The 16177-nt window shown below is 45.8% G+C and overlaps 1 protein-coding gene and 1 long non-coding RNA gene across 51 annotated transcripts in view; one reads left to right on the top strand and one right to left on the bottom strand.

Annotated features, from left to right (window-relative positions):
* The window catches only part of MYT1L (myelin transcription factor 1 like), a 532999-nt gene that overhangs the window by 226677 nt on the left and 290145 nt on the right, over nt 1-16177 (bottom strand). The gene's annotated exons all lie outside the window — the stretch shown is intronic.
* On the top strand, nt 6450-7347 carry LOC141408382 (uncharacterized). Its single transcript, XR_012422716.1, has 3 exons — nt 6450-6579; nt 7078-7178; nt 7256-7347. It is a non-coding gene; the product is annotated as an uncharacterized lncRNA (long non-coding RNA).

The raw sequence follows: 16177 nt of genomic DNA, 5'->3' as shown, positions 1-16177 counted from the left end.
TCAGGAGGCTCGCTGCGATCACGGTACAGCAGAACAAAGGAAACCTTCACAAAAAGTTCATGAGGGAGGGGCTGGAACCTAAAAGGATACACACCATCCACTGTTTCCTTTAATAAAATGTCAACTTAGGAAGGAAGATTTGCTTTCATCTTGGGTCAGCTAAAGCCTCGTAAGGATTCTCTCATCAATTAGGTGCTGGGAGCTTTGTCCATGTCCACTGTTTGGGTGCAGGGGACAACACTGCGGTGAAACCATACAAAGCCACTGCTCTCTGGGGCTTAGATGTCCAGGCAGGGAAGGCAAACAAATGCACAGACACATGATATGCCAGGAGAGAGAGGCACTCAGACACCAGAACACAGAGCAAGGAGATGGAGAGGGTCAGGAAGCGGCTGTTTCAGGAAGATTGGCCAGGAAGCTGTCTGAAAACTTGGACACCTGAGCAAAGAAATTCCTCCTCCCGCCTATGAAGCTGCCAAAGCAAAGCCCTTTGGAATTCAGGACGGGGAAGCACACCCTTAGCTCAAGAGTTCTCACAGACACCACAGCACTGTTTGCTTTTCTAAATGCTGCCGAGCCAGACAGTTCCTGAGAGGTCCAGGATGCTGTAGAAATAAGCAGGAATCCAACACCCTTCTCTATCACAGCACTCTGTGGCTGCTGATGCATGAGGTAGCTTCTGTGCGAACTGGGGAAACATATGTGAAAGAAGAGCTCCAAAGACAATAAAAGACAAAAATAATATTTAGAATCAAGAGGGAGAAAGAAGCTGGCATGCTGGATAAGAAAAGCAAAAAATATATAAATACATATGTGTGCACATGCATCTGTGATTATCCAGATCACACGAAGACACGAAACCACATAGAACCCACCAGTACATGCATTTAAGTCTGTGAATTTCCTGCCAACCTGGGCGATGGCATTCTGAAATCCATCAGCCAGCGCACAGCTAATGAAAGCAGACCCACATTTTCTTAGTATGGATTTCACTACACAGATGGCAATTTACAATCATCTACCTGCTTAAATTACAGTGTAAAGGAGGAGATATTAAAATCTTGCTAATAATTGAGTCCAAAGGCCCATCGATAGCTGTGCTGTCTCCGAAACACAATCAGGTGGGGAGGCAGGCTGGGTCACCTAGGGCTTCACACATCGTTACAGGCTGGGGAGTGGCTTGGGCTATTGCCATATTCATGGACTCCTAGACTCTGCACTGAGAGTTGCCCTAGAGACCCACACTCCCTGCTCATCGCACTGGTGAGGCCAGAAGGCACCTGCGCTCACCTGACATCAACTAACCTCCTTCCTTTGCAGCACTCTGCATCTTCTCAGGTTTGCAAAAGTTATTCAGGAGAACAGACAATGGAACACAATCTAATTATCCGATGGCATGGGAAGAGCTTTGTGATTGACAACAAGTCCATGTCCCAGTATAGACGAGAGGACCTCTGATTTGAAAAAGGAAGCTGGCTTGAGAGATCGGCTTCCAGCCAGAGACTTCAACTACGGGTCTACCTGCTGTAAGTTGCAGGTTCCCTTCATACTGCGAGGGTCACAATACCTTGCTGTGTGGTGGCTGGATGAATTACACGACAAAATACTCAACATACAGCCAGGATCCAACAGACACAAAACCCTTTCGTCCCCAAGCAAGACAAGTATTATGAAGACTTTGTAGCAACGTTTAAGCACTTAAGATGTAATTTTGAAAAAGTACACATTAGGTTGCAAAATTATAAGTATAATCCTACCTATCATCTGTCGATCTATCTATCCATCCATCCATCCGTCCATCCATCCATCCATCCATCCATCCCATAATCCAACAGACCACAGAAGGGATGTTATATGTTGACTTTCTTCCTGTATTTGAATGCTAGGTTTCTGGGGCAGAGACTGCATTCAATTTCTTTCATATTTTTCAAAAGTTTGCACCTTTAAGGATTTAATTTGTTGTTTTTATTTAAGTACCTATTTCACCTAAAAGTATTAATAACATGTTAATCTAGTGAAAGCAGGTATCTGTTTTGTACACAAGCACTACACTCTTAGAGTTTATTTCTCACTATTTGTGCCTTTATCCTACACACACACACAAACACTCACACACGTACATAATTGATTTTCCACATGGATTCCAAAGAGTAATGCCCGCATAAAGAAGGCAGTATAGACCCAAAGCATGTGGACTCTACTTTTAAAATCTCAGGTGACATTGAGCAGGTTTGATTTTTCTCTTTTCCTCACCTAAAAATATTCTAGGGCAGAGAGAATAAGACCTTCTTGCTTAGTGTCTGCTTCTCTGTCTGTTGTCTGCCCTCAGACACTAACTAGGGTCATGGCAGAAGATGCAGCTGGTCATCTCCTTGGATTGCAGGTCGAATGTGATGCATTCTAGAACCCTCCCACTGTCCCACTGGATGGTGGCCATGGAGAGACAGAGAAGCTGAGGGAAGGACAAAGGAACAGGGATGGAAGGACCTGCACTGGTCACTAGTAACTTAGCGACCCATGGGCCAATATGAGGAGCAAGAGTCTCACTGGGCCATGTGCTCCAGTGCTCCTTTTGTGGAGGAGGGAATCTTGAAAATACTGGGTCAGATCGAGGCCTGGACAGGCCGCTCATCAGATTCAGCCTTTCCTGCTCTCCACCGTTTATGGCATGGCGCATGTTGCAAAGCAACGCAAAGTTGAGGAGTGATTAGACCCTCAAACCTTCAGGAAGTAGCAGTGGATCCAGGGCCTGAACACTTAGACTGTGTCCTGCCCACCTGTCCTTGGTCAATGGATTCTCCTGTTTCATGCAGAGATCAACTCCCCGAAAAAGGTGAGCCCAGTGTTTGTGTAGGAGGTCGGGAAAGAGGCCCTGCAGTTCCTCAACACCACCTACATTTTGAGTTCCAGAGAGAGAAGACCTCCTAGGGAGGGCTGCCTTCCACCTGTCTACACTCACAAGGGCATATTACATAGGGGAGTTGCTATGTAACTGGGGGGGGTTGCTGATTTGTGAGTTGACAGATGGAGAGGATGGTTTTGACTTGGGTAAGAAATATCTTCCCACCTTAATATAATACTAGATGCTGGCTTCTGTCTAAGTTTAGCTTTATCTCCATTTCTCATAAAAAGAAGTTAATTTGGGGGACTTATGTAAGGTCAAGTAACATGCCTGATATGGTTTGGCTGTGTCCCCACCCAAATCTCATCTTGAATTGTAGCTCCCATAATTCTCACACTTTATGGGAGGGATCTGGTGGGAGGTAACTTAATCATGGTGGGCGGGTCTTTCCCATGCTGTTCTTGTGACAGTAAGTCTCATAAGATCTGATGGTTTTATAAAGGGGAGTTCCCCTGCACACACTCTCTTGCCTGCCACCATGTGAGATGTGACTTATTCCTCCTTGCCTTCTGCCATGATTGTGAGGCCTCCTCAGCCTTGTGGAACTGTGAGTCAATTAAATCTCTTTCTCTCATAATTACTCAATCTTTGGTATGTCTTTATTAGCAGCATGAGGACAGACTAATACAATGTCCAAGGCCACTCAGACAAGAGAACAGATTTGGTATCCAAGCCTAGAGGCCCTAACCCCAAGTCCACTGATCTCAAGTGACACATAAATATATTCTCAGTGTGGGGGTTCAGACTTCGTGGATAACACTCAAGTTCCTTTAGATCCACGTCATTCTCTGCCATGCAGGCAAACACCTTTGTGAGTTTTTTCTGTATTTGCTGTACATACGTCTACATGCACGCATGCACACATGCAAACTCACACAAAGGCTGCCACACCCTTAGTCCTACTACATATGGAAATGCTAGAATTACTTCTTTTTTTTACCATAAATATTATACTGTAAATATTCTTCTGCTATTTTTTTTCAGTTTGAGTTGATAACATTTGCATGCCAGTGTAATTATTTTCTTTATTTTCTGATACAGTATGATCTGTCACCCAGGCTAGAGTGCAATGGTGGATTTCAACTTGCTACAGCCTCTGCCTCCTGGGCACAAGGGATCCTCCCAACTCAGCCTCCCAAGTAGGTGAAACTACAGGTGTGTGCCACCGCCCCCGGCTAATTTTTGTATTTTTTTGTAGAGACGAGGTTTCACCATGTCGTCTAGGCTGCTCTTGAACTCGTGAGCTCTAGCAATCTACCCAGCTCAGCCTCCCAAAGTGCTGGGATTACAGGCGTGAGCCACCGTGCCCAGCCGCCAGCCAGTGTAATTAGTGATACCTTGATTGTCAGGATTGGTGGGGGCTGTTATTCCATAGTATGGCTACAGTCAGTTTATAAAACTATCACGTGTTGTTATAAATTCAGGGTTTCTTTTCCTATTTTTCACCAAACGCTGAATAATGTAAAAAATTTTTGTATGTGTCTCTTTCTCATGCACACATACCTATATTTCTCAAGGGTAGAGATTTATTTAAAATTTCCATAGATGTCGACAAGTTGCCCTTCAAAGTGTTCTCATCAATTTATCATCAGCACAGGAAAGTGCACGTTCGCTAACACATTTGCCATTGTGTGGTTTTATCTAACTTGATTGCTGATTTGATGGTGTATTTGTGTATTACAGATACTGGAGTCTGAATATGTAGTTCCTAAACACGTCTACCTCCTCTTCTGTGATGCAGCTATTTACTTCACCTTCTTTATTACATTGTGTATATGTACTCTGCATACTTAATCTTTTCGTATCATAGTTCCCCCGTTTACTGCTGGTCTTTTGGCTTTGTTTACAAACTTTTCTTGCTCCGAAGTTTTAAACTTTGATCTGTGTACATTCATCAGTCTTTTATAACATCTACATGGTGGCACCTAGAAGGCTTTTCCTATTCTAAGGGAAAAGCAGGCTCCAGGATTTACTCCTAATCCTCGCATATATTTGATTTTCAAAATGTAGATCTTTAATTAGCCAAAGTTTATTTGGGATTGATGTAAAACAGGAACCTGACCCAGTTAGCAGAGCTCCAGGGACCCCAGCTGCCTCTGAACGGCTCCTTCCAGAAGACCGAGGACCTTCCCTCCTGCGCCAGAAGGCTGTGACCTGCACAGGTGAGTCTGCGTCCTCATGGCGCCTCTCCGCATAGTAAGTGACGATGGGCAGACATCCGAGAAGAAAACCACTGGCGATGCTGGCTGGATGGTCTCCCGGGGGGACCACTTGAGAAGGGTGGGGAGCTTAGGAGGGTGAAAGGCTTTTCTAAGGAAGTGATAGTTGGGTTCCTACTGCCTGAGAAACCAGCTAACAAAGGCCCAGACTGAGGACACAGCAGGTGCACAGGCACAGGAGAAAGAGATTCAGATTCAAGGAGTAAACAGGAGGTCTGGGATTTGCAGAGAGCAGGGGTGGGGTAAGGTGGGAGGTGGGCAGGGGAAGGCTGACATAGGAGGCTGATGCCACAGACTGGTGTCAGCAGTGGCAGGAGGCTTTTACAGGGTTTATGTGGGGAGCAAATGACACAGCTTATGTTTAAACAGCCCTCTGGGGACTAGTCCTCTATGTTCTACCTGGAAACCAGGTGGCGAGGAGTGAGGGTCGAGTGGAGCACATTTATGAGGACATGGGTGGTATTTTCACTTATCTGGGGCCCTTCTGATTTTAAGACACTTAGAGGCGGACAAGAAACATGACTTTTTACTTGCATTCATTAAATGTGTAAGTTTACCGAAATGCCTCTGTGACTGAGACATCATGCTCGCACAGCAGACGTCACTGACACGAGTGGCAGTTCCAAAATGTCCTGAGTGCAAGCCAGCACAAAAGGGGCTGAAAAATCTCAGGGTCGGGAGTCTGCGAGGATGACACCTCGCGTATGTCTGCACTTCCCTCGGGCGAGTGGGCGCAGCACTTTGTTTGTAAAAGGAATAACCTCAGAATGTTGGTTAAATATGGCCTCACTTTGCCATGGCAACCTCACAGGCGCACATCTACCGAGGCTATGCAGGATTCCTTCCAAATTGGGAGGGATTTCTGCCAGGGTACAAGTGGGATTCTTTCTCTCTCTGCACAGTTAGGAGCACATGTCCCAGAGAGCTCCAGTACCCACCTCCAAGTGGTCTGACAAGCTACAGTCTATGCTCTGTGCTGGTTAACAACTTCTCATGCAAATTTAAATGCCCTTATTTTGTGGAACAGTGTTTTCCTTGGCACGCTCAGAGTTCCACAGCATTAATTTTAGGTATTTTTTTTAAAACAAAAGGATATACACATTCTACCTTTAAATAATGATACAACAAGTATTGAGAGAGATTTCAGCCTCTGCTGTTCCACCTGTTACCCTACCAGACCTTCTCTGGAGTTAGAAAGTTACACAATATGTGGATGTACAATGTCAGTCCTTTGTCTGTATTTATCTTTCCCAAAACAGTGATTTATCAGCCTGCAAATTGATATGGTCAATTCGGGCAAATGTGATGGAAGGCGGGTCACCTGCCTACCTGTGACCAAATATTGGCAGAGGCATTTCATCTTAAATAACTACTTTTCAGAACTGGCCACAGATACTCAGAGGCCAGCGTGTCAAATGTCAGTCACATTCAGGACTCACCTACATGGCCCAGGAGAAGGTAAATTTTCTTCACTATCTAGGAAAGAAAGCATCTTTCATGATACTTGTTGGGTTAGCCTGTGATACTGACAAAGGTGTGCTGCCCACATCTTTGTCAATGAAACAGAGTAGACGTGAGTCTGACAATTTTAAACTGCGCCCCAGGGAAAGACACTGTGAGGTCATCTTGATGGGAAAGCAAAAAGGGGAGAGGTGGAAGGGACATCAGGGTGGGGGCCTGAGTCATCTTTATGGCCAGTGTGGGCACTTTACTGAATCCTGGACACCAGCTGCCTCCCTCAGAGGAATGCTGGGCTGGACTGCATAGACTCGTGCGTGTACTGTTCATCTCGGCTGTGCACAGAATATCCATTACAGAAGGGGTCAGCCTGTTTCCCAGCAGCTGCCTGGATGTTGCCTGTGGATGGTCCTCTGGCTGGCCTGTGTGTGTGCAGAGCTCAGCTGAGCTCCACCCAAAACTGTGTGGGCAATCTCTCTCTCTCTCTCTCCACTTCAGGGGGCTGGCATAAGCCTGCACCAACAAAGTGGGTGGCGCCTAATACCCAGCGGATGTGGATGGGAAGCTCCCAGCACGGGCTCCTGAAGGACCCCGCAGAGGTAGAACTCGGAGCAGTGCCTCTGCCCTGGTGGCACAATGCTTTTGCTTTGTATTGATTTTTTGTTTTTTTCTTCAGACAACACGGAGGACTGAATAGTTGGATGGGGAGGAACCTGAAAAGGCTGTCTAGTGAGTCTTCCTCTTGGACTAAGTGAATTCTTCTTTCTGAGAAACGTAGCCTGGGACCATGTGGCCCTCTGATACAGAAGAATGTTTGTCTGTGGGCACGAACTGTTTCAAGCATTAACGTGAAAATCAATGCAAAATCTGTTTTCTGGGGCGAGCTTTTCCTTTTGAGAGAACTATAATACAGTCATAAGATTGCATGGTGTTCACTGGAATAGGCACCTTTGAAATTACCCAATTTTAAAGTCCCTTAATTCAAACAAAAATTCAGGGCAGAATTACTTTGCCAGCTTGCTTTCTTTATATCTGGAAAACTTGGACTCTCTTCCGAGAAGATATTTTACGTTGATTTTTAAAATACTTCTCTCAAAACAAATGCCAATTTCAAATAATTCTGAAATTTTTTATCTTGACTATAATCTAAAAATTAACATATTTTATCTACCTTCTGCCACTACTCTTACTAAAATTAATTCTCAAAAGGCACCCATTCAAGATCCCTTTTCTAGGCGTCTTGGAATATATATACTACATTATTATTAGCTGGCGTCAGCCTGCAAGGTAATAGAACACCAGAACTTATTCTTACAATTACTATGTGTTGATTAGAAACAAAATTAATTAAAAAAACAAACAAAAAAAGTAACACGGCACCCAAACCTGCCTGGTGCAGGTGCACACTCCCGTTCTGCCTTTTGCTCTTCCTGGCATTTGGCTGGCTTGGTCATTTCATTGTTCTTGAAATTCCCTCCCCTTGTGGCTGATGGATTCACTTGATAATTTCCAAGCTGCTCTTTCTATTCCTTCCTCTGCCAAATTAAAATGTTCCCTAGATTCTGTGCTTGAGCCTCTACTTTCATCCTTGGCAACTTCATTCACTGCATGAATTTAACTTCTACCTCTAATTAAACAACTCATAAAGCTTCATCTCCAGGCCTGCTTTGTTGTTGCTGTTGGTTTTTTTTTTTCCCCACCAAAGCTTCTACTCCCAAATTTCCAGTGTCCGCCTACTTTCCCCATGCAGGCACCCAGTGACGGCTCATCCTAAGGTCCTTCCACAGCCAGCCTCAGTCCACCAATTCTGACTTCCCGCTGTTATCAATATCATCAAGGTGTTCCCAATCAGCTTCCTACAACCGGAAAATCACCTTTGAGCCTTCCCTCGATCCTTTTCATTTTCAACCCACTGCGGGCTTCTGCATCTTCTCAGCCTTAGCTCTGACTTAGCTCCCACCCATGGACATGTTCTGCCTGTCCCACCACAGCTGCCCGTGCCCAGGCCTGACTGTGCCAGCCTGGACTATCTCACTGGGTTCCTGTGGGTCTGTTTTTAGTGCCCCCACTGCATGTTGTACAGTGACTTTTTTTTTCACTGTGGGCATTTTCTGTGTTTTTAATTTTATAGGCACACCCAATACAGACAGAAGTTCAGAAACCCTGGGTGGAGGGTGGAGGCATGGGGCCCTGGCTGCCAGATGGAAGTTCAGAAGCCCTGGGTGGAGGGTGGAGGCGTGGGGCCCTGGCTGCCTGTTGTTCCTTCTTCCCTAGGTTGGCCACAGCGCTGCCTTCAAGCCTCGGGCTTCACAGAGCAGCTGGAACTCACAACAGCGTGCCCCTGACTCGGTGTGCTCTCCTCAAGCTCCCGGCGTGAGCCCCTGAATAAACAGTTACACACAGCCTCATGGTCTGGGGATACCAGCTCCCTCTCAACTGTGATTCCCGTTTATCAGTCTACAGGGTTCTCGAATGTGAGAGCTGTGCTGTGTTTATCTTGTCTAGTATTTCACACCAAACAGCAGCAAATGATACTTATTGAATCAAAGTCAATTTTAAAATTAGCATCTGTAAGAAACACAGAGTGATTTTTCCATAAAAAGGCAGATACGTTGGTAGACAAGTGGTGTGTGATACCCGCCCCCCCCCCCCACTGGAATAGTGTGGGGGAACTTCTGAGATCCTTTGAGAAAAGTAATCAGATTGTTTTAAGCTGGTACATCAATTCCCCCAAGTCTTCTTGAGCACGTATGGTGCACCCAGCTCCCTGGTGGACTCACCTGTGACAGTGTGAAAAGGGAACCGCTCACCGAAACACAATACCAGAACACAGGGACATTAGCATACTCATTTACATCAATTTACATATAACCATTCCTGTCACCCCAGCTCCCAAACCTGCACACTGGATAAATTTTTTAAAAAGGTAGTGTGACCTACTGCAGTTATACTCAAACTCAATATTCAGAACAAGATACATGAAGCAAAACAAAAATCTGAACTAATCAGTCACGCGCCTGATTGGGACAAAGACAGGCAGAGCTTCAGCAAGAAATAGAAAACCAAACATCCAGTGCCAAGTTCTCCTAATCCGTGCTTCAAAGTAGCAGGGCCAGCCCTGGTTTCCTGGTCCTGTTACTGTTCGTTTCACAGACTTTCCGTCAGTACCACCCTGTGCCCTGCTCCAGTTAGGGGTATAGGGCTTGACTCTTTATTTAACATTTATAATAAAACTGTGGCCTAGGTGTTACTGTCTCCACTAAACACACTTCTTAAAACTTAAAAACACATTTTTACGGCTTCACCCTATGCCATACAGTCAGGTGAGGTGGCCCTAGTCTGTCCCCTCCACTGTGTGACAAGGGTGTACGAGGGACGTGGGTGAGAGATTTGGTGGGGCCGGCCCATCTCTGCCTGCACCAGAGGAGACTGAGGAGCAGGGTTCAGAGAGCCGGGTATCCCCAGGCCGTGCCCAGGAGGGAGACTGGAGGGCCTGGGTTGAGAGCTGTGGATCCTGGCAGCCCGGTGGGGATTCTAGCAGGGGTGGCCCGGGCCGAGGGAGGCCCAACTGTTCCACAGACAGAAAGCGGTCTCTCAGCTAAACACACAGCAACAATAGCAGCCAACCAGCTAATCGCTCACTTACCCACTCAGTGTGTTAGTAAGAGAGCGGCTTCTCAGGCCTCGCTGGCTTCCTGGGACAGGAAATGCCCATGGTAGAGGCTGTCCTGCAGGTCAAGGTTCGCTGCAGGAGAGCGGGGTGCCCAGTCCGGCCTCTGCCTGCCTCCCCGAGGCCCGGGAGGCACAGGGAACCTCTCCGTCCAGGGCGGGGCCCTGGTGGCGCCCACTCCCCAGAGACTCCAGTCAGCCACCCCACCCTGCTCTGGTGGAATGTTCTTGAACACCGGCATGGCCCTGTGCGGGGTCCCTCAACACCAGGAGGGCAGGTCCTGAGAAAACCTGCCCCTCTCCTCGGGAGTGCAAGGCTCGCCTCTGTGGGGTTATCTGGGGGCCACGGGGTGCTTTTCTCTGAGTGTGGGGCCGCGTCACGACCAGCGGAGCCCACAGGACAAAGCTCGGGAGCCCCAGGTGAGGGCGAGAGAAGGGCACTGTCCGGGGGGTGGGGGGCACATCGGATCACTCTACCTGGACCCGTCGCCACCTCCAGCAAAGGGGAGAGAAAGAAAGATGGGCCGAGCACGCCTGCCTCAGTGTGAACCCGCCACCGCCGCTGCCGCCACGGACTGCGCCGCCTCTGAGAAAGGCGAGCGCAGCCGCCTCATCCGGGGATCCGGATCCGGAGCTCGCCGGAAGTCGGGAGGGCTCATCCGGAGATCCGGATCCGGAGCTCGCCGGAAGTCGGGAGGGCTCCACGCTGGGAGACAGAGCACCCTCCTGGTGGGCGGGTGCTTCCAGACCCCGCTCTGCCCAGCTCAGCAGCAGATGCATGCGGGCCACCCTACTCTGTGCTGTAGCCCACAACAGGCTTAAACTCAGGCATCAGCTGGGTCCGTCCATGTTCTGGACAAGGTACCAGAGGTCTCCGAAAGGGAGATTCGGTTGGAGAAAGGCACAGACGCTGCCTGATGACCCCCGGCCACTCTTGGATTAATGGAGAGGATGTACTGACCGGATTCTGGGAAATAAGCCAACGTGTAGAATAGCGTTGTCAAGATTACACAAGAAAATTAGCTGTCAAATATGAATTGATTATTCTAATATATCACAGAAATGCAAATTAAGAAATGATGTCGTGTACAGAAAGATGCACTATAATGACCAAAGAATACCCACTAAGAGGCTGGTTAGAGGGTATTTGGCAAAGCTAACAAAGGGTTTACATTCATTAACCTAGTGCTTCCATTAGTGGGCGATACTGGGCCACCTGGGTGACATCTCTGGGTCTTATCTGCCTGAGTGATCAAGGGAGGAAGGTCAGACCAGCCTGGCTTGATGGAGCCCAATTTAGAAAGGGTGTCAGTGGCCAAGGGCTGCTGCAGAGAAGGCTCATTATACATGGCAGCTAAGATGATTTTACTGTAGAGCTCAGGAGCCATAAGCAAATGTAAAACCGAAGAATGTCATTGTGTTATTATTGTTTCTGCTTGGATGCTTCCTCATATACAATGTTGCCATCTTGTAGAGGTGAGTTCTATCATATGTGGGGTCATAATGCTGAGTTACCTAGAACAATGCTTACTTGAATACTTTGCAATGCTTAGCCAATAAGCTTTTGACTCATGCTTTGCCCTGCTCCTTCAGGCAAGCACAGAGCAGATGCTGGAGGAATGAAGGGCGTGGGCCCCTCGGTCTAGTGTCTGGGTCTGGCACGGTGCTTGGTGCCAGCACCAATCGCCTAGGTTGGGGAGTGAGCACGTGCTCATGGCCCAAACCAGGCTCAGGTTTTGCAGGAGGGGCCTGGTGTGGAAGGAGCAGGAGGCTGTGGGAGTGTGGGGTTCATGCCCAGGGACCTCTGGCACTTATGCCTGAAGCAGTGACAGGATTGAAACTTTGGGGGCAGGATTGAAGGGACTGAATATTAGATCCACAGTCCCATCATTTTGAAGGTCAGATAGTGACAAGAGGGAGGCTAGGAATCCATGTAATGACAGAGTAGGAAAAGAGAATGAAGGTTCTGCAGGACACTGAAATGAGGCTTTGTCCAAGTTCTGCACTTGAAGGGAGAGTTTTAGAGGGAATTTAAAACAAATAAAGGAATATTTTGTGTAGGGCGACAAAGATTAGCATCATAGTTCTGAAATAGGCCCTTGTCAGGAGTATACTATAAGACAAAGATCAGACTTGGTATTGGAGACATGACCACGAACCTTGATTTGTCAATAAAACCATCTTTCATTGATTCAACAGACTTTTCCTGGGAACCACCCTGTGTGCCAGGAACTAGGGACATCAGGACAAAGCACTTTATGTCTTCAAGGATCTTACCATCCAATGGGAGACACGAAGGGAAAAACATTCATTAACTCGTTTTTAAGAGGCCCAGAAGGGGAACATCATAACCAGGAAAATGAGGGGGACTCATCAGGGGGTCTTCTGAGAGGAGGGGATGGTTAAAGGACGCCTTTTTTGAGACAATCACTTGGTCTCTCTAAGCCTCGGTATCCTTACTATAAACTAGGTCCTAGGATGAATGCTTTTTAAAATTCTTTTCAACTCAAGTATTACAGAACTTTTAAAAAAGCTTTAGTTTAGCATCTTGGTATTAATAACTCAGAATAAAGAATCTGACTAAATGTACCAAAAACAGAAAGGTAGTATTTTATGGAACTATAATTACACAAGGCAAATATCTGGGCTAAAATGACTAGTGAATGACACTTGTGACCGTCTGACATATTCATGTCCATACACATATGCGTATACCTATGTGTATTCATCCATTCTCATGCTGCTAATAAAGACATACCCAAGACTGAGTAATTTATAAAGGAAAGAGGTTTAATGGACTCACAGTTCCACATGGCTGGGGAGGCCTCATAATCATGGCAGAAAGGGAAGAAAGAGCAAAGTCACGTCTTACATGAAGGCAGGCAATAGAGCTTGTGCAGGGGAATTCCCATCTATAAAACCATCAGATCTCATGAGAGTTATTCGCTACCACGAGAACAGTATGGGAGAAACCACTCCCATGATTCACTTATCTCCACCTGGTCCCGCCCTTGACACGTGGGGGTTATTACAATTTAAGGTGAGACTTGGGTGGGGACACAGCCAAACCATATCGATGTGCATATGACAGCTCCATACAGACATCTGCAAGCGCGTGAGCACACACACACACACACTATGGCTTTCCACACATGAAATGGCTTGGATTTAATATTATGTTTATGTACATACAATAATCCAGGTTGTATTTCATTCAAAATATATTTAATAAATCAACTTCAAAATTACTAACTGAAAAGTCTGTATATAATTTAGAAAGTTATTGGCATTTTATCATTGCTTGCATATCATTCTATATGGATCAAAACCATATTTGTCAAAGTCAAAAAATCATAGCTAATATTTAACCATTTTTATTTGCATATCTTATAATTTGTATAACTTCTTTACCTGTAATGTAAGGGCTCCCAAGAAGAATTTACCTTCTTGTAGAGTTCCAGTTCCAGCCACAACTGGCTAATGTACAATTTAGTGTGTTTTAAAGTGTGAGACCAGAGACCAAGGAAGGAGGGATGTCCTGTAGAGCCTGGTGATGGGCACTAGGAATTGTGTTTTTTTTTTTTTTTTTTTTTGGAGATGGAGTCTCATTCTGTCACCCAGGCTGGAGTGCAATGGTGCAATCTTAGCTCACTGCAACCTCTTCCGCCTCCTGGGTTCAAGTGATTCTCCTGACTCAGCCTTCCAAGTAGCTGGGACTACAGGCGCCTGCCACCACGCCTGGCTAATTTTTTGTATTTTTAGTAGAGACGGGTTTTCACCGTGTTAGCCAGGATGGTCTCGATCTCCTGAACTCGTGATCCGCCCACCTCAGCCTCCCAAAGTGCTGGGATTACAGGCAGGAGTTTTAAATTTAAGTGCAGTTTCAAATTTAGATTCCTGTTTTGTCTTTAAAGCATTTGATTCTTAACTATCATTCATTCGTTTGTTATGTGTGTATTCTTTTATTCTCTAAATAAAATTGAATGCCTATTATTTGCCAGCTGTTGTAATGAGTGATGAAGATTTTTTAAAAATAAGTAAGAGAAAGCAGTTGACTTCATTATAATTTAAACATGTCAATTTTAGATACTTTATTTTTGGTTTTACTAGAAATGTATTTGTAAGCTGAATGTGTATCCTTAGAAATTATGAAAGATTGACAAATGCAGTTTTCTTCAATAGTTTACTGAGACTAAATTTGTTAATTTGATAAAACTTCCCTGTAAGTACAATACAGGTGACAAGGAATTACGTCTCAGCCCACACTGATATGATATGTAATCATTTTAGTTGTGCAGTCACTGGTCCTTAAAATATGCATTTGTTTTGACTTCTAACTAGAATGACTGTAAAATTTGGTGCTCATATATACTCAGTCTAATTGTTTTTCACTTCTTAAAATTGATCTAGGTTTTAATAAAGCCCATATTAAACTTTGTTGAAAGCATTAGTTTCTGGTTTCTCACATTGTGAGGACATCCTTACTTTGTGTTTGTATTAAGCGTGTGCATGACAGCTTTCTGAAATTACGCACCCTTCATCACCAGCTCCAAGAAAGAGCATGTCTACTCTAATTTCAACAAAACAACTCTTCTTTAACTTCAGAAGTTAAAATTTATTTCTCTGTACACTTTAGAGATGTGGCATGTCAACATCACTGGGATTCAGGGCACCTTGGATGCTCAGAGCTGTCCAAAACCTTCCTGACTTCACAGTGGCTGTGATATGGAAATGAAGCCACAGGCAAGCTTGCACGAATGAGGGCTGGGAGAGGTGCTCAGGATGGAGTGTCAAATAAGGTCTAGTCAACTCCAGAGATTAAGTGGGTTTTCCCACGGTCAAACAGCAAAGCGTCCAGAGCAGATTCTAGAAGGAGGGCCTTCTACACACCCCCTCGCCAGTGCCTCTCATCATGTGGCAATGAGGCAGGACTCAGGATGTGACCTGGGGGCACGCCAGGTCAGTCTACTTACAATGCTACTCCCTGAAAATAACTTTGACTTTAAGGGGAAAATCATCTCATTCTTCAATATTTGAAGGTGAAATTAGGAACCAACATTAAAAAAAAATCTGGGTTTCACCTTGCTAAAGAAATTTGAAGTCATTACATTCTAATAGAGGTGGATGTAGTAAGAGAATCTATTAAATCAACTCTCCGGGGAAGATGATTGGCAACCCCCAGCTGTTTTGTCCCCATTCAGATATGTCTGAAGGACACAGTGCCTGGAGGAGCCCCAGCGGCCCCTGGGGACAGGATGGCACCGTGCCTTGGCTGTGCCCTTGTCAGGAGCTTCTGCTGTGGAGCAGAGATGCCACATACTGTCCCAGTTGCATTTCAGTCTAGAGTCAAGTCATGGTAACGAGAAGGGGTGCATTACAGAGAGTGTCGGCTCAATTCCAACAAGTAAATGCACTTGAATTTCCAGAACCTAAGTAGTGAAAACATGCCAGAGTGGGAGTCAGGAGCCTGGGTTCTGTCCCGACTCCAGCCTAAGTAGCTTCATCACTGCAGATGAGTCACTTCATTTTTCTCATTAAATCCCTATTGATTAAGAAGTTGGTTAGTAAGTTGTAGGGACACCAAAGGGAAAGGAGCTAAGAAGAAAACATCGGTATCAACACAATTCAGGCATATCCCCAAAGTTATGTCCAGCCCACTCGGCATCTCCATGAACACCCACAACTTCATGCGGGTGCAGAAGAGAGCTCCTAACTTCTCCCCACAATCTCCACCCTCCAATGCAGGTGGAGAAGAGAGCTCCTAACTTCTCCCCCATAATCTCCACCCTCCAATGTCTTCTTTTCTAGGCAATAGAATCCCATCCACACGGCTGTTCGTGGCAGAAACTCGGCAGCCACACATAAGTCTTCCTTCCTCTCAGTCTCCCATATCACTGAGTCTTTATGATTTTATCTTCAAAACACACCT

This window comes from Macaca fascicularis, chromosome 13, assembly GCF_037993035.2.
Source record: "Macaca fascicularis isolate 582-1 chromosome 13, T2T-MFA8v1.1".
NCBI lineage: Eukaryota > Metazoa > Chordata > Mammalia > Primates > Cercopithecidae > Macaca > Macaca fascicularis.
The sequence above is the reverse complement of the archived record's forward strand: the minus strand, read 5'-3'. Positions and strand labels throughout refer to the sequence as shown.